The 26,485-nt window shown below is 42.4% G+C and overlaps 1 protein-coding gene and 1 long non-coding RNA gene across 6 annotated transcripts in view; both read right to left on the reverse strand.

Annotated features, from left to right (window-relative positions):
• ipo8 (importin 8) overlaps positions 1 to 26,485 on the reverse strand; it is a 67,094-nt gene that overhangs the window by 9,496 nt on the left and 31,113 nt on the right. The gene's annotated exons all lie outside the window — the stretch shown is intronic.
• LOC123984763 lies at positions 6,233 to 8,790 on the reverse strand. The gene is made up of 3 exons (XR_006828520.1): positions 8,574 to 8,790; positions 7,869 to 7,988; positions 6,233 to 7,652 (listed from the first exon to the last, which is right to left on the reverse strand). It is a non-coding gene; the product is annotated as an uncharacterized LOC123984763 (long non-coding RNA).

The following is a 26,485-nucleotide window of genomic DNA, read 5'->3' on the forward strand; positions in this document are numbered from 1 at the left end:
CGCTTCTTGCGTTCCGTCGGCATTACGTTGTCAACTGGCATTTGGGTCGGGGTCTTCCGCGTTTGCATCGCGGTGCATCTGGGAGTCTTTGTTTTTTTTTTTGATTGATTTATTCTTTTTCTTTCTACCACCCCTATTGGCTACTGGGGTTCTTGCCTGCCTGTTGCTGGGGTAGGTGTGGCACAGTCGTGGCGTCCCACTCTCACTAACAACTACATTCTTTAACAGGCTTATGCGCACACACATGTACACACACACATACAGACACATTCACCCACACGCACACAGACACACACAGACACAAACAAATTTAGGTTGTCCCTGGTAGAATTATTCCTGATGCTTTTCTTTCAGTTACTTATTTAAATTAATTATTATTCCAGCTCTCATGGCTGTGCTGTGTTGCTTATTTAGTGTGCGTGACTGTTTCTTGTTTTCATTTTTCTCTTAGTTGTCTTACTATGTCAGCTGTTTATTGCTGCTGTTCGGCTGGTTGTCTTTTACTATTATTATTATTTTTATTGTTTGTTTTTGTTTGTTGTTGTTTTTCTCCTCCCCAAGCCCCCCTCTCTGTTCTATTGCAGGTTTCGTTGCTTTCTGCAATAGGTGTTTCCCACAGCTTTTCCCTGTTGTCCCCACCTTCCATCCCCCTTCTCTTACAGGTGTTGTCCTTTCTCTGTGCTGTCTGTTTGTGCCCCCCCATCCCGGTGTCTGCCCGCCTGTCCGGCCCGGTGACAAATCAATACATAATTAAATAAATAATAAAACAGACAAAGGAGTATTTTAATGCTCACTTGTTAAAGTAAAATCTGTCTGGCACAATATGGTATCCAGGTCATCATACTCTATACCAGGCTGCTGGGCAGGACAGGTTTAAACTGAAACTTGTATTCATCTTCTGTTCTGTGCTTCACGGAGACGTGGCTGTGTGAGCTGATACCGGCAGGCTTCCAACTGTACAGAGCGGACCGCGACACCGAACTCTCCGGCAAAACAAAAGGTGGAGGTGTCTGTTTTTATATTCACAATGACTGATGTACCAACATGACAGTGATTCAGCAGCACTGTTCTCCTAATCTGGAATTTCTTATTAACTGTAAACCGTTTAACTCCCCCCGTGAGTTTGCTTCCTTCACTCTGGTCGGTGTTTACATCTCACCACACGCCAACATTCAGGATGCACAAAGCATGCTGGCCGACCAGATACTGTGTGTGGAGCAGACTAACCCGAACTCCCTCTCTCGGTGACTTTAACAGGAGAAATCTCAGCCAAGAGCTCCCCAAATAAATATTAAGTGCCCAACCAGAGAGGGGAACACTTTGGATCACTGTTACACCACAGTTAGCAGTGCCTATCACGCCGTCACGCGTGCTCCACTGGGACACTCTGATCACATGATGGTCCATCTGATTCCTGCATACATGCAGAAATTAAAACTCTGTAAACCTGTAGTGAGGACATCACAGAAGTGGACTAGTGAAGATGTTGAGGACCTCCAGGCATGTTTGGACTGCACTGACTGGGATGTTTTCAGGACTGCTACCAACAACCTGGATGAATACACAGAGGCTGTGACGTCTTACATCAGCTTCTGTGAGGACAGCTGCATTCCAACACGCACCAGGGTGATTTAGAACAATGACAAACACAGGTAAGCTCAGACAGCTGAGGTTGGAAAAGGAGGAGGCATTTAGGAGTGGTGACAGGACCGGGTGCAGGGCGTTAAAGTACAGGTTTAAATGACTGTACGCAGAGAGACTAAAGAACCAGTTCTCTGCAAACGACGCCACTTCTGTCTGGAGGGGGTTCAGACAGATCACAAACTATAAACCCAAAGTCCTCCACTCCATAAACGATTTTCGTCTGGCAAATGAGCTGAACCAGTTCTACTGCTAATTTGAGAGTCAATCAGACACCATCCCCTGTGACTCCTCTGGTCAGCTTCAGCCTCAGTCCACCACATCTTCTCCTCCTCCCTCCTCAGAGCTGGCCAGCTCCACCCCCTCCCCTCCTCTCTCCATCACAGAGAGGGAAGCATGGCCATAAACATGGCCCTTCACTACATCCTCCAGCACCTGGACTCCCCAGGAACCTACGCCACGATCCTGTTTGTGGACTTCAGCTCTGCTTTCAATGCCGCAGGACAAGCTCTCCCAGCTGGACGTGCCTGACTCCACCTGCAGGACGGACAGGAAGCAGCACGTGAAGCTGGGAAAACATGTCTCTGATTCCAGGACCTTCAGGACTGGTTCTCCTCAAGGCTGCGTTCTTTCCCCTCTTCTCTTCTCCCTGTACACCAACAGCTGCACCTCCAGTCACCAGTCCGTCAAGCTCCTGAAGTTTGCGGATGACACCACCCTCATTGGGCTCATCTCAGGTGGGGATGAGTCCGCCTACAGGTGGGAGATCGACCATCTGGTGACCCGGTGCGGCCAGAACAGTCTGGAGCTCAACGCTCAGAAGACTGTGGAGATGGTCGTGGACTTCAGAAAGAGCCCAGCCCCACCCTCCCCCATCATCCTGTGTGACTCCCTAGTCACCACTGTGGACTCCTTCCGCTTCCTGGGCACCATCATCTCCCAGGACCTCAAGTGGGAGCTGAACATCAGCAGAGGATGTACTTCCTGCAGCAGCTGAAGAAGTTCAGCCTGCCAAAGACACTGATGGTGCACTTCTACATCATTGAGTCCATCCTCACCTCCTCCATCACCATCTGGTACGCTGCTGCCATTGCCAGGGACAAGGGCAGGCTGCAGCGCATCATTCGCTCTGCAGAGAAGGTGACTGGCTGCAATCTTCCTTCTCTTCTGGACCTGTACTCCTCGAGGACTCTGAGGCGAGCAGGAAAGATTGCAGCTGACTCCTCCCACCCACAAACTGTTTCAGACTCTCCCCTCTGGCAGGAGGCTGCGGTCCATCAGGACGAAAACCTCTCGCCACAAAAACAGTTTCTTCCCGTCTGCAGCTAGCCTCATCAACAAGGCCCAGGTCCCCTACTGACACGAAAATGATATAAATGTCTCTGCATAGGTAAATACTGTTTCATCTCGTGTCGGGCACAGACCTGGCATGTCGCATATTTGTTGTTGACTGTCACTCTCCCTCGCAATTAATTCATTTTAATTCAGTTATAAACTCCAGGACCTTAATAGCTCTTGTATTTCAGCAGGTAATCGCCATATTACGATACTAATGTCATAATATATAATACATACATACATAATATGTCATAATGAGAGTTCATAATATTTTTATTCTAGCTGGCCTCTACTCTGCTGTGCATTACCTTATTTATCCGCTTGTATAAAGCCTATCCCCTTTAGACCATTAGACCAACACAGTTTGGGACAGCATGCTGCATGTGAACCCGAAACAAACCAAAAACACTACAGATTAGGCAGATAGGCCTTTCTCACCACAAATCCATAGGTTAACTTCAACAGCCTCGATAAAGTACCGCTCACAGTCCAGCTTCTGCAGCTGGGGACTATCCGCAGCAAGCTGAGTCACAGTCAGTCCTGTCTTTGAGCCACCTGAAAACGTGATTCTTTTTTCAAACATGTGAGCGACACAGATTCACCAGACATTCATCATTCATAAATCTGACATGCATAAATATCGCTCATTCTGACACAGATTACAGTCAGGATTTTGGTGCACCCATTAAGGCCATGACACAGACCAGGACTTGCCTTAATGGGTTTTCCTGGGTAAGTGTTATGTCTCAGAAGTATTAAAAATGGCTTATTCCCCAACATGCCCTCTCCCTTTTCACACCCAGTTGTGAAACTAGTGAGGAAAGCCAGACGCCAGAGAAGGACACAGCCTCAAATTCCTTTATAGACAAATAAATGTTGTCTCCTTATAAACTTGCCTATTACCTTGTTTGAATTAAATAACCTTTGTTAAGTTACTTAGTGGCCTGCCACTTTAATTTCAGTAGTTCTATTACCATGCGTGGGGCCATCCATGCGACCTGGCAGCTGAGAAACCAACAAGCAGTAAGGCAAACCACATTCTGTGGTCAGTTGATGTCCATTAGCTTTTAATCTTTTATTTTTAATCCCTTAGCCTAAACTCCTAGCCAAATTGAAGTTATTATCATAAGAAGTATATATCATATCATAATAGGCCAACTAAATTCACCATAAACTCTGTTATTCTCATTGTTTGCATTCTGGCTGTTTAATCATTATTGTTGTGTGTCTTTGATATATTTAACCTCACTGTGTATTCACTTTAGTTAGTTAATAAATTTCACCGTAATCACAGGAACTGTGTGTGTGTACTGTTTAAATCCAAGTTACTGGATGGAGGATTCACGACTTTGAGACTGACTGATTAAACGGACTCAAAATGATTAGCAATTATTAACTAACTGATCACTAGGGAATAATTGTGTAATAATTAAAGCTATACTCAAGGAGTCCTAAAGCCTTGGGCGGAGAGAAAATTTAAGGTGGTGCCCCAAAACCAAGAGTTTTTATGAATTAATATTTCCAAATATTATTATTCATAACTTACATAACAGTAGTAGGTTCACTACACAAGTTACAAAGAGCAATCAATGTAAACATTTGCATCACACACAGTGGTGTGCAACGAATCAAACATAAAACAAGTCCATGTACCATTAAAGGAAAAATAAATCAGAACAATAGATCGCTCTTATAGTAGTATATATATTACTTGAGTTTCGTGAACGCAGCAACAACAAAAAATAAGTAAAAGCTTGAGCTTCTAAACCGGGGTCGAGGCGAAGCAGAGGAGGGAGGGCTGCCAGGGTCCGAGGAAGAAGAGGCAGGACGAGGAGGACCAGGTGCAAGCCGAGCAGCACATACCTGCATCGAGCTTCACACTCATAACAACAACGGCATATGAGCAGGTATATATATTTTAATATTAGTCTATTATCTCCCAGTGTGCTTGTCTCAAAGTTTCTCTGGTGTTTCCCCCTAAGCCGGTCAAAAATAAAGTGCTTTATAAATGTAATCCATCACTATTGTTATTACTTTTTTATTACCGTTTACTGATTACAACAACTAACTACAGCTCTGCTTCAGCCATGGGCTCATCTGTGTCATGTACATTGACCTGGTGTGTAATGTAGACACAGAAGTCCCGTTAGAGAACAACAAACCCCTGTTCAATAAAAATATCCGATTATGTTGATGAATGTTGTCTTGTTACACCGATCTTTCCAATTTGGGGTTCTAACAGCTATATATTCCTTTACAGGCCAGAATCTGAGGACTGTGGACAACATCCAGACTACAGTGTTTCCATGCACCACACAAGGCTGATCTTCCAGACCCAGGACAGAGTAACAGACAGTTCAGTCAGGCAGCATACAGACAGTTTGTAGTGTGGCAGTGTGGAGCACTTGGTCACAGAGTCGTGATACTAAGAAGATATGCAACTGTTCTCCTGATCCACTGGGACAATACAGAGGTTTAATCCTAGCAGGGTGTAAGATGTAAGGTCACTAACTGCTACACAAATAATTCCGTCCACTGTGTGAATAAATACCTGTACATTGTTTTTGTTTTATTCCCAGGAGGGTAGAGAAAATACAAAGTATATTTTCCCTGTTCTGGATAATATTTTCATTATTTTTTAAACAAAACATTGAAAATGATAAATGCCTTTTCTTTACACTTGCAGCGTAAACAATCAAGCAACTACATTTATGTCTTATGTCTCCAATAATGACATCCAAATGTGGTATAACACTTGTTTATTGTTATTAAATACTACTAAAACTACAACCTATAACACAAATAGATCATTTTAAACATCATTAAAAATAAGTATAAACAGGAAGAGACAAGGTGTGTCCAGATGTATCGACTGATGATGAAGACAGACCAGACTTTATTCGTAGCATCGTATCACTGCTGTGGAGATGATTAAATATATCACAGTCACCTCATGTCTAATCTGACATGATTACCACATTTCAAAACCAACCATATTACTTTTTGATTTATATTTTGCTGTATCTAGCAACACAGTTGGGGCAGGGACACCTGATTGTACCCCATGTTGACGGGGATCATCAGGGGCCTCATTTATAAAACTTTGCGTAGGATTTGCGTCAGAAGTGGCGTACGGATGAAACATAGGACTTGCGTACGCACAGAAATATTCGGATTTATAAAACCGTGCGCACGCACATCCTACGCATTTTTCCCTTAAAAAATCACAATCAATTCTAAATGTAGCGCAGCTTTTGCGGCTTCATGTCACGCCCATAGTTGCCCATAAATAGTCCGTGAAACGCCCACAAGTTAATATTCATTGATTGCGAAATCATGGCAAACACAGAGAGGAAATCAAAAAAACGTAACTTCACTCGTTGGCGAGGTGGAAAAGAGGAGAAAAATGTTGTTTGGAGGGCACAGTGTGGGCATTACTAATGCCAAAAAGGCACTTGAGTGGCAAAAGGTTGCAGACGCCGTAAATGCTGTAGCCTCACAACCTCGGACTGTGGCTGAAATAAAAAAGAAATGGTCGGACATCAAAGTCGAAGCAAAAAAGCGTCTAGCGCTCCATCAGGACGGCTCGAGGAAGTCGGAACCGGCTCATAAGCCACTCGTCCTCATTTGCCAACAAGTCTTCTTGCTGTCTGAAGATGCGTTCACTCCGAATCCTTCCATTTGCCACATCTTCTAAGAGCGCAAGATCAGCCATTGTGCGTCATTACGCATTGTGATGGGGCATTTTATTTCCATCCATTTAATTGCATCTGACAAGCTACAGATGTCGGTTATAATCTACTTGGAAATGGGAAATAGTTCAGCGCAAATGTAATTTCTTTCTAAATGGTTGAGACATACGTCATACGTTATTTTATCAAAAATAAAACAAACTAAAGGCATATGCATGAATACCATGATTCCGTAGCTGATGAAGACATTTTTACTATGAAAACAACTTTCCCCAGTGGACAAATAATATATATTTATCTATATATCTATATATCTATCTATATATCTCCCTAATTATCTATCTATCTGACTGACTATCTAATTGCATCTATATCTGCTCCGCCAGACGGACACATTGGTGAGAATATCAGTTTTGTACATTATTTCGTTCTGTTTACCATCTTATTTATGAGGATGAATTGTATAACATGCCAATGTTATTGCAGAACATATTTCACTTTTTGGAAATATGTGTTAATTTGCATTTCTGTTGCAGATCGATCAAACGGGTGTTTGTGTAGGCTGTTAATTGTAAGACTTGCTTTGTGAAGTCTTCGTGTTATTTATGAGAGGCAGTATTGCCATTTATTTTACAACGATCTACAGTTTCACTCACTTTCACCTGTTTCTTCCATCTGCCGACGGTGTCGCCATTTCTCATTTCACCCATTTTTGTGCGTACGCCTGGGTAAGAGCTTGCTTGAAGGACCGCACATTTTACCGTCAAGTTTACTTTTTATAAATACCAATTATTGCGTAGAGAGCGGCGTACGCCTTCTGTTGTGCGTACGCAACGTTTATAAATGAGGCCCCAGGTCTCCTGGTTCTGCTTCTAGGCATCTCCTCAGGCACTCTGGAGGTCTGCGATGTAACTGTCTTTCTCCACTTTCAATGAGTATAAGCTCCACTTCCTGGACCTTTTGTTGTACACCTTGCTGTACCTGATAATACAGAAAGGAGGATCAGCTTAGTGAAAAGTTTCTAACACCTGACATTGTTCTCTTATAGAGTAATTAGTAAACTATTTCCACATAAAATGCAATCAATAACAAATCAGTACCAGCTATCTGTATTCCTCATACTGTTTAATATTTTTTGACTCATCACTTATAAATGTATTGAGTAAAATGCACAAGAGTACTCATAATGACACACACTGTGTCATCAGTTATTCTCCTGACTGGTCAGTGGACACGGTGGTTGTAATCCAGGCCAGCCAGCATTGTCCAATCAGTGTACTGGTGAGAAGCACAGGGCTATGGAAGATTGCAGGTGACCTGAGGGCACAGTAGAAATAAAACATACAGGATTTTTTACTTCTGGTAAAATAAGTAATGGGATAACAGCACCAGTTACAGTAAAAGGTTTTCACACAGTAGGTTTAGCTATGAACAATGTCAAACTATATTATAGGTAGCTTATATACCAGAAACACAGATACTTGGGGACCTTTAGCCGTCATTTTTTATGTACACTAACATTGAAATGTCTTTCTCATAACTACAAACACACAGCTACATCATTTGTAAAAGAGTAACATACAGCCAAACAACGCCTGCAGACACAAGATAATTACACAAACAGATTAGATACAAGGTGTAAAGATAGGTGTAAACATAATATAATAAACCTAGATGGTAAATAACTAAACCGGCGCAGTCTACACCTACATTGTCTTCTTACCTAATGTCAGCGTCGGAAAACAGAAGCTCACCTACAGCTAGATAGAATTCATCGTCTCTTCTCTGGCTCCTACACCAGCCTGCACTCGTAGCAACAGTTAGCTGAATGCTAAGTAGGTAGCTACGTTTGCTAGCGATGAAAGTAACAAATTACCATCAAAATGATAAAAGGCAGATTACCTGTCCATCAGAAATGAAGCCATTACGGTGTGTCAGCCCCTTGGTGTTCCTCAGTTGTCAGTCACTATCGTTGAAAAGCCACGCAGATATCACCCACCAGTCTGACCGCTTCTCTCATAGGGTCTGAGAGCTGACCAGGTGCGCGCACGTGGGCAGCTCCTGTAGCAGCATGGCTGGTAGCCATGGCAACGAGGGAGAGTGACAGCCAGCCAGCCAATCATTGCATTCGGTCCGAATGAAACGTAGCTGTGTTTACTGCAGCCCTGAGAGGACTACAGACAGCCGATTTTTATACTCTCTTTTTCAGAGAACGCTTTCCGTTTGAGCACTTAGGCTCAGTGTATGAATGTGTATGACTGGTGAATGCAGATGTAGTGTAAAAGCGCTTTGAATGGTCGAAAAAACTAGAAAGGCTCTATACAAATACGGAGCATTTACATTTACAATGATATTAGTCATTAGTCATTTGGGATATTAATCATTTGAAAGATGTAATGAGGTGAGAAGCACTCACTTTAGCTGCACTTTGGTGCGTGCCTGTGGGTCCTCATACACTCTTACACAGCAGTATCACTCTCTACTGCACTTCATTCTCAAGTCAAGAGCCTCTCCACTCTGACTGGAGAGTCTCTACTTATTTTGTTATTGTGCTCTCAATCGCTCTCTGTCTTCCTTTTCTCTGTCAGTTAATCATTCCCTCTGTCCTTGAATTCCACTGTCAATCTCTCTCCATCTCGCTCACTAACTCAAACTCCAGTAGGCAACTCTTTAGAGGTGATTGTGACACAGAACTTTCTGGCAAAACGAAAGGTCGAGGTATCTGTTGTTACATGAACAGTAGCTATTGTGATGATGTGACAGTGATCCTACATCACTATTCTCCCCCTGTGAGTTTATGTCCTTCATACTGGTCAGTGTTTACATACTCCTGCAGGCCAACGTGCAGAAGACACAGGGCATGCTTGCCAACCAGATACTGTGTGTGGACCAGACAATCCTGGACTGCCTAGTTATTGTTCTCAGGAGTTTTAACAAAGGTAAACTAAGCCATGAAATCCCCAAATAAAGACAGTTTATCAAATGTCTGACCAGAGAGGAGAATATTCCTGGGGGATATACAGGTTAATGATAAACAACTTTACTTTTGACAAACTCAACAACAGCAGTTATCAGCAAATTCTCAAATTCATCCTCAGCAATGCTCCATTGATTACAGTTTATTTGTGTTTACCATTTTTTAATTGCTTCTATATTAATGTATATTGTCTGCTATGTAGCAGAAGTGAGTTACAAAATCAATTTCACCACTTGTTATATTGCAGTGTTTCCCACAGGATTATAAGAGACTATGGTGGGTGGGCCTCGGACACTCTCGGCGGGTCCGGGGGCATGCACCCCCGGAAGAAAGTTTTGTACATTTTAAAGTTAAATGCATTAATTTGGTGTTCCTGTTCATCTAGCATTACCATAGTTACCTGTTCTCTCCACTGGAGAGCAGCGAATCTTTCAGAAGTAAAAAAGTACCAGGAAATGAAAGCTGAAATTCTGAACTCTTGTCTCATCTTTTGATCTTAAACCCAAATGTCTTCAGTGAACAACAAAAACAAAGGAAGTGGCCTTACCGTACCAATACGTTTGGAGGGGACTGTATTTTTTTAAATGGGTAACATTATAATTTCAGCTGGCTCTTTGTCAGGTCAAAATGTTTAAAAATATACCGTAATAGATCATTTCCTGCACGGCTAATAACTCGTGGATGTTAGGAAGATTGGAAGATTACACTTTTTCAGTTCTGACTGACATACCAACAACTGCCCAAGCCCAAGAGAAGGAGCATCATCACCTTAACCATGTAGGTTATTCTCCCACATGGCAAACGTAACTTGGTTTTGTCCACATTTATAAAACTCATAAATTCTGTCTTACAAAGTAAATTTTTCAGTGTTCTAGTTGTACTCTCTGCTGTCTAAACAGACTGAATGCTGTGTTTCTACACGTCTAAACTAATTGCAACTCCACAACTTGCCCATGGACCCTCCTCTTTTGTCTAGCTGTGAAATTTAACATGCAATGGTCTGGGGCTCATGGAAAAGGGTTTGTTAAAGGCTAGGAAAAACAGGAATATTGAATGAACAATGATTTGTTTTTAGCTAAACATATGTAGTGAGCTACACATACTGTTGAGCATGCAAAACTTGATTTTTTTGTTATGTACATTATAACAAATGTCAATGATATTTTGAGTGAGGTTTTGTTACTTCTAAAACAGAAGAAAGAGGGGAAAAATCAGCAACAAAGCCATGAAATTCAGAAAAACACAAAGGCTAATTCCAAGAGCTCAAAGCAGCTACTTGTGCCTTACAGGCCTTTCTCTCTCTTTTTACACTCTTTCACACCATCCGTCCCTATCACTATTCATCATTAAAGTGGCAGGTAGACATTAACCAGCTCAGCCACTTCCCCCACTCCCACTCCGGTAAGTTTCAGCCCAGTCATTCCCAGGCTCCCTGTGTAATGTCTGTATAGAAAGGGTTTGGTTGATACTAGCATACCAACATATAGTATCAAAACGTGATACCATACCAACATCAAATGGGTCACTAGGATCTTCCAAAGTCAGATATTTTCTAATTCAACAGGAAGGGCCTTTAAAAAATGAGCTGAGCTGACCATAAGAACTAAAGTCAGAATGTACACCAAAAGTTAGCTAAACGCATCACTTCACATATATCCAGTCAGTGTGGTATTGTGATTCCTGATATGGTATCCGTGTTATCTGGCATTGACCATCCAAATCACAGACATGGAGACATCAGCAGTTTAATTTAGTGATTGAAAATAGTCGTTTTGTAGTATTTGTTGTGAGATAAAACTCACAAAAGTTTCATTGGATAGGAACCATGTGTTAAGACGTCAAGGAGGACGCGCAACACTGTAGTCCTCAAATTGAATTTCCAAAATAACAGGAGCATGATCTGAAATTACAATAGCATCATAAAAGAAGGAGTGTACTGACGATAAGAGATGGTTATCCAACAGAAAGTGGTCAATCCGTGTAAATGTGTGATGCACATTGGAAAAAAAGGAATATGCTCTCCCTGAAAGGTTGAAAAGGCGCCAGAGATCTGACTTGGAAAATTCATCCATAAAGTATATGGCTTTGGTTGATTTTGAAATTGCAACATTTCTAGTGGAGGAACGATCTAATGTTGGCTTCATCCAACAGTTAAAGTCACCTGCAAGTATGGGGAGATACGAGGGCATGTTGGTTGATTTAGGGTACTAACTGGAAAAAGGCCTTATTGTCCCAATTAGGGCCATAAATACACTGCTCAAAAAAATAAAGGGAACACTTAAACAACACAATGTAACTCCAATTCAGTCACACTCCTGTGAAATCAAACTGTCCACTTAGGAAGCAACACTGATTGACAATCAGTTTCACATGCTGTTGTGCAAATGGAATAGACAACAGGTGGAAATTATAGGCAATTAGCAAGACACCCCCAATAAAGGAGTGGTTCTGCAGGTGGTGACCACAGACCACTTCTCAGTTCCTGTGCTTCCTGGATGATGTTTTGGTCACTTTTGAATGCTGGCGGTGCTTTCACTCTAGTGGTAGCATGAGACGGAGTCTACAACCCACACAAGTGGCTCAGGTAGTGCAGGTCATCCAGGATGGCACATCAATGCGCGCTGTGGCAAGAAGGTTTGCTGTGTCTGTCAGCATAGTGTCCAGAGCATTGAGGCGCTACCAGGAGACAGGCCAGTACATCAGGAGACGTGGAGTAGGCTGTAGGAGGGCAACAACCCACCAGCAGGACCGCTACCTCCGCCTTTGTGCAAGGAGGAGCAGGAGGAGCACTGCCAGAGCCCTGCAAAATGACCTCCAGCAGGCCACAAATGTGCATGTGTCTGCTCAAACGGTCAGAAACAGACTCCATGAGGGTGGTATGAGGGCCCGACGTCCACAGGTGGGGGTTGTGCTTACAGCCCAACACCGTGCAGGACGTTTGGCATTTGCCAGAGAACACCAAGATTGGCAAATTTGCCACTGGCGTCCTGTGCTCTTCACAGATGAAAGCAGGTTCACACTGAGCACATGTGACAGACGTGACACAGTCTGGAGACGCCGTGGAGAACGTTCTGCTGCCTGCAACATCCTCCATTATGACCGGTTTGGCGGTGGGTCGGTAATGGTGTGGGGTGGCATTTCTTTGGGGGGCCGCACAGCCCTCCATGTGCTCGCCAGAGGTAGCCTGACTGCCATTAGGTACCGAGATGAGATCCTCAGACCCCTTGTGAGACCATATATTGGTGCGTTTGGCCCTGGGTTCCTCCTAATGCAACACAATGCTAGACCTCATGTGGCTGGAGTGTGTCAGCAGTTCCTGCAAGAGGAAGACATTGATGCTATGGACCGGCCCACCCGTTCCCCAGACCTGAATCCAATTGAGCACATCTGGGACATCATGTCTCGCTCCATCCACCAACGCCACGTTGCACCACAGACTGTCCAGGAGTTGGCGGTTGCTTTAGTCCAGGTCTGGGAGGAGATCCCTCAGGAGACCATCCGCCACCTCATCAGGAGCATGCCCAGGCGTTGTAGGGAGGTCATACAGGCACGTGGAGGCCACACACACTACTGAGCCTCAGTTTGACTTGTTTTAGGGACATTACATCAAAGTTGAATCAGCCTGTAGTGTGGTTTTCCACTTTGATTTTGAGTGTGACTCCAAATCCAGACCTCCATGGGTTGATAAATTTGATTTCCATTGATAATTTTTGTGTGATTTTGTTGTCAGCACATTCAACTATTTAAAGAAAGGAGTATTTAATGAGATTATTTCATTCATTCAGATCTACGATGTGTTATTTTAGTGTTCCCTTTATTTTTTTGAGTAGTGTATTAACGAGCGCAACAGGATATGCATATTCGGCCAATAACAATTATATATGTTCCATTATTGTCAGTGACTATGTCAGAACAAATGAAATTGATTGACTTTTGAATCAGGATTGTAACTCCTCTAGATTTACCCTGGAAAGATAATTGATTACCTTAATTGAACTAATCATCATCATTGTCACTACGGCATGGGACACAACCTACCCAAGGGCGTCACTTTGTGTTGAAAAGTGGTGGGGACATTTAAGGGCTCAGATTAGACGTAACATTGCTCAATGTTGGGGAAACGAGATCAAGACAAGAATATATTTTAATACTATTTAGAAAAAATATTTTTACATGAAATATTGGTGGTTTCTCCCCCAGAAGATTTTGAGCATTAAACACTTAATCTCCTTCATGGAGACATTTTCTGCACCAATTTATGGAGGAAATGTCTTTATTTATATTAAAGGAAACACAAAATTCAGGTGGCAGGTGACAAATAAGAATATAATAATATAATAGAAAATAATGCAGTAAATAGTAGCTTATTTTTTTTTTAGCTTGAGTTACTTTTTTTGGACAACGCAGAGGTTTCTTCTACCTTTACATTGCATTGGAGGTTTTCTTAATGTGCAAATAAACCTTTCTCAAAGCATTTTCATTTGTTAATTAACATTTCGCGGTGCAAGTTTTTTTTTAGAACATTTTTAACACTTTCAAAAAATGATGCATGATACATGACATACATGTCCCCAGCGTCCCCAGTGTAAATGACACTATGACCCTATCTCCCTGCTTCCTTCCTACAGGTTGAGCTACTCCATGCTTACCGCTTCAGCTCTACTCTTCTCCTGCTCACTCAGTCACGGTGCTTCGCTAACACACACCTCCTCCTCTGCTTAGCAGTAGCCGTGACTCTGCTTCACTCCTTCAAGTGCCTGTGCCTGCACTACGTCGGGTACTGCAGCTGATGTTGAAGCTACTACAGCCCCGGTAGCAAAGATATTGGTCTGATGTTTTTTACCCGCAACCTTTTACAGTCTATGCCAGGGCATGCCTGGCAGTTTTTTCAAGCCGTTACATGGCGGGCCAGAACAAAGTCATATTATTTCAAATCATTGGATACTTGCGTGCACGTTTAGCTCAGCTTAGTTAAACAAATTTATTATAAGGACACTTTTGCACATGCTTACAATAAAGCATGTGCTGCAGTTTGTGTTGTGTTGTAGAAGATTGTGCCTGACGCATATCGAGGAAGTGTGTATGAGGTCCAGTATGTGACTCCATTGCTCATCCGACATTGTCATCCTGAGGTCCTGGTCCCAGACGGCCCTCAGGAGTCCAAGCATACTGGATGTATATTAAAAATATACTGTAATTATATATAACCGAGGTGATCCCCCTTCCGTTAGTGTCAAGTGTCAGGAAAAAGTCCATCATGGAGTCTGGGGGGCGGTTGGGGAAATGGGGAAATTGATTTTGTACGAAGTGACGAATTTGAAAAAAGCGTTATAGATTGTTATTTGGCAAGCTGAGTTTTACTGACAGGTCCACAAATGAGGTAAAGATACAGTTAGTGTACAAATCATTAATGAACTGGAGGCCCCTATGTGACCAAATCTGAAAAACTGGATCCGAACAGGAGGGTGAGAATAGGTGGTTACGAAAGACAGGCGCTAGACCAGATGGGGTGTGTAGACCAAACTGTTTACTGAATTGAGAGGTAACTGGGAGCAAACTACCAACCAAAGTGAAATGCAGAAAGAGCCCTTTCCATCAAAGCCCACTGAGGCTGTTTACCTGGTGCCAATTTAGTGTTCCAGAAAAGACGTTTGTTGATATTGCAGGCCCAGTAGTACCAGCGAAGATTCGGCAGTGACAGGCAACCTTCAGATCTGGGGAGTTGAAGGACCGATCTTTTAATACGTGCACGTCTGTTACCCCATAGAAACGAGTTTATCATTTGATCAAGTGTGGAGAAGAAAGATTTATTGATTAATATTGGAATATGTTGAAAAGCATATAAAAACTGTGGTAGCACCACCATTTTTATCAAGTTAACATATCCCATTAGAGAGAGGAATGGAGGACCATCTGGCCAGGTCTGATTTACAGCGGTCTAATAATGGGCAAAAATTTCTAACAAAAAACTCAGTGGTCGATTTGGTGATGAAGATCCCCAGATATCTGAAACCGTCCGAAATCTTCTTAAAGTGGAAGAGGGACTGAGGGAGCCCCTCAGCAGGTGAATTAATGGGGAGGTATTTAGCTTTTCCCAAGTTTGAGCTTGTAGCCGGAAAGTATTTGAAACCGATCCAGGATGTTTAAGATAATGGGAAGAGAGGATGACGGATCAGAAAGGTAAAGCAGAAGGTTGTCTGCGTACAGGGAAAGCTTATGTCACAGACCGAACCGAGTGATACCACTAAATCCCTCCTCCTCACGGAGCCAGATGGCCAAGGGCTCTACAGCGATGGCAAATAGCGATGGAGTAGCGGGCAAACTTGACGGGTTCCGCACGCAGGAGAGAACAGGTCAGATTTCACTCCGTTGACATTGACCGCTGCGACAGGAGTGACTCGAGTCACATGACTTGGACTCAAGTCAGACTCGAGTCACAAAAATGATGACTTTAGACTCGACAAAATCAAAGAAGACTTGACTTAACTTTAACACCAATGACTCGTGACTTCACTTGGACTTGAGCCTTTTGACTTGAGATGACTTGCCACTCCCCATGCTCAACTATAAATTATGATATAAAAAATTGTGCAGCGCATCAACATAGGTGGCGGTGCTCAATTAGATGTGGCTTCCTCCAGCAAGAGGGAACAATCACCGACCGTCCGAAGAGCGGCCGGCCGCACTGCGATCTCTTGTCTCTGGCCCTGTACACCCCAGCGACCCACTCCCTCTCCGGTACCTTCAGTGGGTTGTGTAGTAGGCCTACTACCAGCGCGCTGTGAACCGTTTGTGATCGGACCCTCTGGCTGGATGAATTTTACGCATAAATCATGCACAACAGCTGGGGCCCTGACGCAGCGCCACACAACTTTCTAAATTCCTCCATCTCACGGAGAAAAGAAAGGTCAGGTCAAAAACGTGTAGAGAGACTGCTGCAGCTGTTGTGTGAAGCTGCTTCCACCAATTATAAAACAAGTTAATTAAGATAAAACTATAATAGCGCTGGGTGCTGTTTCACAATGACACTTGTTTTGTTTTATAAATCCAGCGCACCTCTTTCCTTTACAGCTGAGGCCATCCCTAAAAGGTGTGTTCAGTGTTGCTTTACCTGATCGGTGCTTGTAAAATATCCACCGTGTCTGCATCTTCTAACGTCATAGCAATTTATAGTTTTCTCACCACTAGTTTCTGTCACTGCATCTCCCGAAAAAACACCACGGTTGTATTTCAGTGTTCTGTAACGTAACTTTGTCAACTCGAGTAGCTCACCTGTCACCTGCTCTGCTCCCCTCCGTGTACACACACACACACACACACACACACACACACACCTACACAAACATACACACACAGAGCCCCCTCAGTGACCCATCTGTCACCAAAAGCTGAAACTGTGCTGCTACCTCTTGTACTGTAGATGCTGCAAAGTTAATAATGTTGGATTATTGTTTCTTGTTTCATGGGCTATATGAGATTTTGGAGTAATGCATATAATAGTTTTTAAGAATAAAGTATTACATTTTAGAAGTTCAATAGTTTAATGTTTCCTAAGGCAATGAGTAATCCTGTTAAATAATTGTGATCTCAATATTGACCAAAATAATTAGCAGCCCTACATGAACATTTAATTTAATTCATGAAATTACATGAATCACATCTGTTGTGTGAAACTGCACCTTTACCTTCTTTCTGTACATGCTTCATTCAACACATTTTTTAACTTATAAAAACTTTTGAAATGGTTTTTAAATTTGGTGAAGAGCGCATTATGACTTCTTTAGGACTCGAAACTCAAAGTTTAAGACTTGGACTTGACTTGGACTTGTTGGTCCTTGACTTGAGACTTGACTCGGACTTGCCAGTCATCATCGGTCTGGACTTGGGATTCGACTTGGGACTTGAGTGCTAAGACTTGAGACTTGACTCGGACTTAACGATGACTTGGTCCCACCTCTGATAAAATGACATTTAACAACCTCCTGGTATTAGAAAACGAATGCCTACCAGGAATAAAGCCAGTTTGATCAGGGTTATTAAGGGTCGGCACAACCTTCAGGGGATGGCCTGATTCTAAGCTAATAAAAACATAACGGTTCATTATGGAAGGTCTTTATACAACACTGAAAACATGGTTATGGATCTTATATTGAATTTCTGTCAATAGATCCTCCCAAAAACTACACACTGGACCCCTAAGCTTTGCGGAATCACCGCCATTTTGGATCACTTTGCTTTATGTTTAAGGAACAAAAAAAAACATTAAAAAAGTGAGCACAAGTGACTGACGAGTGCAGGATTTTTGGTTCCTCCGAATTTTCACGCCGCTGTCTTTGGTTGGCCCAACTCAAAACTGGCTGTCGGTGGACAACTTTTGCTTGGGACAGCCCAGAAAACTATGAATAGGGAGCAACCAAAGTTTGAAAACTAGCTGTCCATCCTTTCTTGAACATGCTCTCTTTTCTTGTTCTAAGAAAAACAGATCTTAAAGTGGTAATCTGAGATAAAGTGACTTAAAAAGTGATTAATGTATTACACAATGTGTATCTGGTGTGATCAGGGCCTACAAATACGATGGAGCAAAACCCCTTTAGTTTTGTTGAAAAGTTGACTAATAAACCTAACTAAAAAGACCAACCATATATTTCAAATTATTTTAACTTACTCTTTATTGAAGAGTGGAAGTATCAGTGCAAGTACATGCACACATTCACTTACCCCCCCCCCCACACACGGCTCACCTTGGCATGTAAAGAACCCTCTCGGCCACAACAAATCCCACCCTGAAGAAGAGGTTACTGGCAGGAATGAAGGGAAACACCAGAAGCAACATGCCCACCAACACCTCCCTGCTGTCCTGTCTCTGCAGAGAGAGAGAAAGAGAGAGAGAAAGACAAACATGGATATATGAGCACATTCACAGCAAACAAACCTGACATTACATGTACCAGTAAACCAACTGAAAAGCACTTCCATTATGAATGGTAATATCTACCATTCAGACTATGCCAACACACATACACACACACACTTACATGCATACATGCATCGGTCTTAAATATTAACAATCATCTGTGCAACAGAGAGGCAATGAAGGCGATCAAATTATCTATTTAGTTAATTCTTCATTCTATAAAGCCCATATCTTATGCCATTCATATAGGTTGGTGGTGGGGCAGTGGATACGACACATGCCTTTGGTGCCTTTGGAGACCCGTATCCGATTCCCACTGTTACAACCATTGTGTCCCTGAGCAAGACCCCTAGTTGCTCCAGAGGCGTGCAACCTATGACATGAATAACAAAAGTCGCTTTGGATAAAAGCGTCAGCTAAATGCAAATGTAATGTAAAATGTAAATTTCGTAATGGTCTGAGCTGGCTGCTGATATGACCTGATCCTAACCATAAACAAACATTACACCCACCCCCCCAGTGAGGCAGCACACACAAACCCCTGCCGTCCCCAAAAGGAGAAGGATAGCAGCCACGCTGTGACAGCAGCAACAGCCCTCCAAGCTCCAGGAGGCCACCAGACGCACCCAGCCACTAGGACCCACCTACCAGCCGCACGGGACCCAGAGCAGCAAGGCAATGCATGGGACCACTCACTGCCGCAGAATTGATCAAGGAGGACCACAAAGAATGGAATTCTGCCAATTGTTATTTTCTTTGGAATCAGACACTCTCTCCATGCTAATGTGGCCTAACAGGAGATTACTATATTTGGTGATACTTAAGATACTTAACTTTTTGGCCTTACAGTTCATGAGGATAGTTTTCTTGGCGATGCATAGAGCAGTGAGAAGCATGTATGATTTGTCAACCTTTATGCTAACGTTGTTTAGGTCCACCAGAAATTGGGATAGAGTAATGTAGCCAAATTGATAGGTCTTCACATATCTTCTGCCAGAACTTTTGGAAAGGTGCACATCCCCACATAGCATGCATGTAACTATAACAGATGTTACTTGAGCAGTTCAGGCACATGTTTGACTGCATAAGTCCCATTCTGAACAACCTTTGTCATGTATAGTGTGTTATGTGGAGAATTTTATACTGTATGAGTTGAGACTGGGATTTTTAGTCATTCTAAAAGTATTTAAACATATTTGTGTCCAGTGGTTTTAGTCTGGACTAATGGATAGATCTTCCACTTTAAGAATGGGAGAGAGACTGAACCATCTGTTTTCAACAGTAACATGTTTATATTTGACAATAGCTTTGGGGGCTAGAGTTTAAGAAAGTCAATTATCACTGGAGGTAGATCTAAGTCCGTTTTGTTATACTTAAATATCGCCCGAATTATGGATTTACTGTTGATTTTCAAGAAATGTATTATTGCTAATTCTATATTGTGCCACTAGATCCTGGAATGGAATAAAGTCACTGCCCTGGATGACATGCTCTAGACATTTTATCCCTTTATCGTACCACAGTGGGGAATTTAACGTTTTCTTATTTAGGAAGATGTCAGGATTGTTCCAGATTGGAGTAAGTCTGCATGGGAAAGGTGAAGACCTAGATATTTTGAGAAATTCCCACCAGGCTGCCAGGGAAGTGCTTATTCTAATGCTTTTAAAGCAGGTATGATGTTTGATACTGGAACTGATGAGTGGCATATAACAAATTTTAATTTCCTTAAAGGATGTTTGTTTTATGTTCATCCATAAGTGGTCCAGTGGGCTCCTTTTTGAGATATACTATATTACCAAACGTTTTAGGACACCCCTCAGAATAACTGAATTCAGGTGTTCCAATCACTTCCATGACCACAGGTGTATAAAATCAAGCACTTAGGCTGCAGACTGCTTCTACAAACATTTGTGAAAGAATGGGTCGCTCTCAGGAGCTCAGTGAATTCAAGCGTGGTACTGTGGCAGGTTGCCACCTGTGCAGTCCATTTGTGAAATTTCCTCACTACTAAATTTTCCATGGTCAACTGTTAGTGGTATTATAACAGAGTGGAAGCAATTGGGAACAACAGAAACTCAGCCACAAAATGGTAGGCCACATAAAATCACAGAGTGAGGTCAGCGCATGCTGAGGCGTACAGTGCGCAGAAGCCGGCAACTTTCTGCAGAGTCAATAGCTACAGACCTCCAAATGTCGTGTAGCCTTTGGATTAGCTCTAGAACAGTGCATAGAGAGCTTAACTGAATGGTTTCCATGGCTGACCAGCTGCGTCAGATGCAGTGGTGTAAAGCACGCCACCACTGGACACTAGAGCAGTGGAGACGTGTTCTCTGGAGTGACGAATAACGCTTCTCTGTCGCCAAAGGACAAATCTGGGTTTGGCGGTTGCCAGGAGAATGGTACTTGACTAACTGCATTGTGCCAAGTGTAAAGTTTGGTGGAGGGGGGATTATGGTGTGGGGTTGTTTTTCAGGGGTTGGGCTTGGCCCCTTAGTTCCAGTGAAAGAAAGGAACTTTAATGCTTCAGCATACCAAGACAATTTCATGCTGCCAACTTTGTGGAAACAGTTTGGTGATGGCCCCTTCCTGTTCCAACATGATATAGCACCAGTTCACAAAGCAAGGTCCATATGTCATGATTAGGCCTAGCCTCCTCTCACCTCCTAGTGTTCTCCCAGTTTTCCCTCCCCTGCTGTCAGTCTTGTTTGTCATGTCCTGTCTGTGTGTGTGTGGGCGTGTCCCGTCCTGGCTCTTTACCACCTGCAGCGTATCGCACCTAGTCTCACAGTGACATTGAGTGGTAAAACTGTTATCTACAACATAGACGTAATTTAACGGTGCCCGTAACGAACGGTAAAGTATAACGGGCAGATGAAATTGTAACATTATAACTTATATACACGTAGGAGCCATTATCCCCCTCATATTTCAAAATCTGTTTTGTCCCCCCCCCCCCCGACTTTTCTCCAGCGATTTCGGAGTTGGCTAGGCGAGAAGGTTTACTATGAGTGGCTAGTCAATCAATCACTCCACATCAGACATAAAACAACGGTTGAAACGCGGACAAAAATCGTAAAAAAATAGGCCTATAGAAAACATCCGACACAACGTAAAGGAGATGCTGAAAAGTTACGGGAGAAAAAATACGAGTTTGCTGAAGGCAGGTTCAGCTAAGTGCCTCAATATTACAGACTTTTCTTCTGTGCTGCTGTTATTCCAGCCTACCTGAAGACAGCAGTGAGGGCGCCTGCAGCAGGGTGGGTATTAACTTGTTACAAGTAACGCAAAATAAATAAAAATAAGTCACGTTCCTTTATTATTTATATTTTTACTCTTTAATCCAATATTTTCTTTGGGCTAGTAATCTACTCTTAATTTCGCTACATTTTCAATTCATTATTAACCAGTCTGTGATCTGTATTTTGCTTCATTAACCTGAAATGAGCTGTCATCCAGGCTGTGTGTGCTCGGTTATGCAGAAGAGCCCGGTATAATTTGCTCCTCCTGATCCCAGTCACCCCCCCCTTTCAAAACAATGTGCCATGACAACCACTTGACTATTTTATGGAGGACTTTACACCTATTAAGGACTAGGTGTAAGATTTAAGTTGTAACTTATGTCTACGTTGGACGTATTTCAGCTGGTGCAACCCTTAAAACGTTAGCACGTAAACTCCGACTTAAGTTAGAAATTACGTTCAAACTAGGCTAAGTTTGAACTTACACATGTACATTGGTACAACCCAGTGCTGACCTCAACCTGATAAAACACCCTTGGGATGAATTAGAGTGGAGACTGCAAGCCAGGCCTTCTAGTCCAACTTCTGTGCATGACCTCACAAATGCGCTTCTAGAATAATGGTCAAAATTGCCTATGACCACACTCCTAAACCTTGTGGACAGCCTTCCCAGAAGAGTTGAAGCTGTAAAGGGTGGGCCAACTCCATATTAAACCCTTCAGATTAAAAATGGGATGTCATTACCCTTCATGTGCATATAAAGGCAGGCGACCCAAAACCTTCCACAATATAGTGTAAATTGTAGTTCTGTTGGCCTGGAAGTAATGGGCAAAATTTGATAGTTCTTAACCACCACAATCTTTTCCTTTTTGTAGAGTTTTTAAACTGATTCGTGGGGGTTTATTTTCCAGAAGAACTGAGAGATGTTTGAGTCCACTGACATAAACCAGACAGCAGAGGGTTGGGTAACATTAAAAACAGGTAATTGTTTTGGATAGGACCATCATTTTTATGGTGGCGACTCTTCCCATGAGTGATATGATAAGTATCTTAAATCACTGGGACTGTCCTCTATTAAGAAAAAGTAGGCTGTTGCCATACTTTAAACACTTTTATGATCTTAGTGCTACGTGAGTGCGGCCTATCAATAGCACTAGCCTGTACTGCAGTGACTGGAGTTACAGCTAATGCTAATTAGCAACAAGATGCCCCCCTTCTCCACGGACGACTTCCACAAACTTCTACAGAAAATTACAGTGCTGGAAACCAAGATCCACAGGTTAGAAGTGAATGTGGAAATGAATGGACTATGTGGGAATGACACTACTTTACCATGGACCCAAAACAGTGGACAAGAGCATGCTAACGCACGGCTAATTAGCACCAAGAAGCAGGAGGCCTGTGTACTGAGTAATAAATCTGAAAGTTGTAGTCCTCCCTGGAACTCTCTTGGTGCAAAGCCTAAAAGTAAATCATTTCCTTAGGAAATGAGAAGACGAGTAGCAGGCAGAACCCAGCGCCCGGAGATTTGTGATGCGACTGGCTTGCCTGCATTATCATCCAGGTAGAGTGCCTCTTCAACCCCTGTTCTTAGTAGGACACAGCCATGGACAGCTTCAAAAGGGACAGTTAGCAACAAACCTCCCCAACAACCGAGTGTGCAACAGCAGAACAGATTTTCACCACTATTGCAGGACCCTGGATCTCCGTCTGATGACCTGGATAACATCCCATCCTCACACAGAAGGGTAAGGACTGAGAGTAAATCAGAAAGTAAAAGACTGCAGGGAAAGCTAACGACTGGGCCTCAAACTCTGACTGTGGGTGATTCTGCTCTAAACGATGTAAGAAGCATGTGCAGTAAGAAAACCAAAATACTCTGTTTTCCTAAGAATACGGTGTCTGAATTGGCAGAAAGAATCCTGCATATCGTGGCTGAATATCCTATTCATTTCATGGACACAAGACCTACAGAAGACCACCTGATACCAGAAAAGTAGCTGGGCTACGATGTCCCAAAAAAATTTCCAAGGAGACGTGTCAAGAGGTTAGCAGACACAGGAAAGTTAAAGCATGTTTAATTGCTACGCAAGGTAATGCTAACTCACATAAAGCCAACTGTCTTTTAAGTTTGTTCTCTCTGTATATTTATTGATTGATATATCAATAAATATTTTTACAAATGTCCTGTGCTAGCAGTGATGAAAATCACTTCTAGCACAGGACATTTGTAAAAATTGGAAGCAATGTATGCAATATGATTCTTTGAATTAGCACCATACTGTTGCTCTATTAGCTTGGTGTTAACGTAGTTCTAAGTAGTCGAGGTATGTTTTATATTGTTTGCTAAACTGGTTGTGGGCTTATTTGGACTTGTGTTTGGTAGATGACAGCCACTGTGATTCAGAGGCTGACCAGACCGTTTCACAGTCAGTCACCTATGCATAAAGATGCTGACACTCAGTGGGAGGTTCAGGCACTGATGGATCACACCTACATATTAGGAGAAATGATGAAGGATGTATGCCACAGAGAAACACAATGTGGTGGAGAAGAAACCCTTGCACCATGTCATCCTGAAGAATGACACTAGCTGTATGTTGTACACAGGCCTTTCTCTCAGTGCCTTTTTTGATCATGTTAAATATCTGGAACAGTTCTATAAAGCAAACTTTAAGATGCACGTAATGGATCAAATATTGATGACAATGATGAAACTTAAGTTGAATCTTCACCAGGGTGATCTCGCAGAACGCTTTGCTGTGTCCCAGGGGTTAGTGAGCAGGATCCTCTCCTACTGGATAGACACAATGGAGGAGCACATGAGAATCTACATTCCTTGGCTGCCACGGGAGACAATCCGGAGCACAATGCCTCAGTGCTTCAGGGAGAAGTTCCCCAACACCACCTGCATCATTGACTGCACTGAGACCACCCTGCAGAAACCACACAATCTTGACTCCAGAGGTGAGTCATACAGCCATTTTTATTCCAGCAATACTATATAGTATTTAGTTGCTATTGCCCCGTGTGGGCTTGTTATGTTCATTTCTCCTGCTTATGGAGGCAGGTGTAGTGACAAGTTCATCACTCAGGAGTCTGGCTTCCTGGAGTATCTTCGTCCCGGTGATGAAGTGATGGCAGACGGAGGCTTTACCATCAGAGATCTGCTGTTCAACCAGCGTTCACTCATAAAGGAGGGCAGTTGTCTGATGAGGATGTAACTGCCACAAGGAGGATTGCAAATGTGCGCATACATGTGGAAAGAGTTATCAGGAGGCTCAAAGTGTTCAAAATAATCTCCCAGACTGTACCCATCAACTTGGCACACAAAATGGACAAAATTCAAATTAAATTTTTCAATCTGTTTTAATTTTAATTGCTAATGTTATTTGTTGTATTTAGTCATATTTTGATTGAGTGAATGTTGTTCTTACTACATGTAAAGAACTTTTTTTTTAAAAGTGTATTTTATGTACATAAACTGGCAAGAAGATACATGTCATTTGTTTACATTGAATGTAATTACAGTTATTCACTTTTAAAATGGTAAAACATCACTAAATTTAAACATTTCACTTATAGCATTATTTGTATGCCATTTAATTTATTATACATATTAATTTATAATTATAATTACTCTTAAAATAAATGGTAAAACATCACTAAATTTTTAAACATTTGACTCATGGCATTAATTTAAGCCATGGAAGTTATATGTATATACACATTAATCACAATTACTATTAAAATGGTAAAACATCACCTTCACATGTAAAACTGAGCACTAGCTATAAAAAAAACACCAAGGAACTAGCCTAACAAATGGTCAGCGGAACAATTATTAACAGTTAGGTATCATCACACATCAACACAGACACAGGAAGGCTGGTGTCTGGCATGCCCATACAGCACGTTAAAGACTAGAACCTCAGCCTATTTACACATATGTACATATTGATGGCACAGTGTGTGTAACGGCCCTCGGTGGATTAAGCAAGATGCAGAGAGTCTCGACTGATGTCTTTACGGTTTCTTTATTTCTCTCTCCAAATGCCGTAGTGCACCGTGAAGACTATAAAAATATACAATATATATATAAGTACCTTTATACACATTACTTTGAAAGAATCTAAAATCAAACATACAAAAACATAGACCTAATTAAATACATAAATTAAACTACCATTACTTTATACCAATAACCTTTAAAACACACAGTTGAATTATTACATCAAAGCTAATTATCCAACGAAGGTTAAAATCAAGGGCAACTGGACTTGGTTGAAGATACTGGAAGACGTTTCGTCCCTCATCCAAAGGACTTCTTCAGTTCTGACTGACTGGCAGGGAAACTCAGCTATTTAACCTCAGTGGGGTCGTTGGCCCGGGTCAATGACGGCTTCTCAACCCTGGTGTAGATGGCTTCCTTGACACCTCTTTCAAACAGGGGAGGGGGTCTACGCCACCACTTATCCCCCACTTACAATGCTGTCCTTTCATCACTTCCCAGGAAACTCAACAAACGTAACCTATTGGCCTCAGGTGAAGATACCAACGATGGTCGTTCAGTCTCGGCCACAGGTAGTCTTAACGACTGTAACGACTGTCGTCACAGCAACAAGGAACACTAACGAACCAGCGGTATCGATGACCCGGGCCAACGACCCCACTGAGGTTAAAT

This window comes from Micropterus dolomieu, linkage group LG16, assembly GCF_021292245.1.
Source record: "Micropterus dolomieu isolate WLL.071019.BEF.003 ecotype Adirondacks linkage group LG16, ASM2129224v1, whole genome shotgun sequence".
Lineage (NCBI taxonomy): Eukaryota > Metazoa > Chordata > Actinopteri > Centrarchiformes > Centrarchidae > Micropterus > Micropterus dolomieu.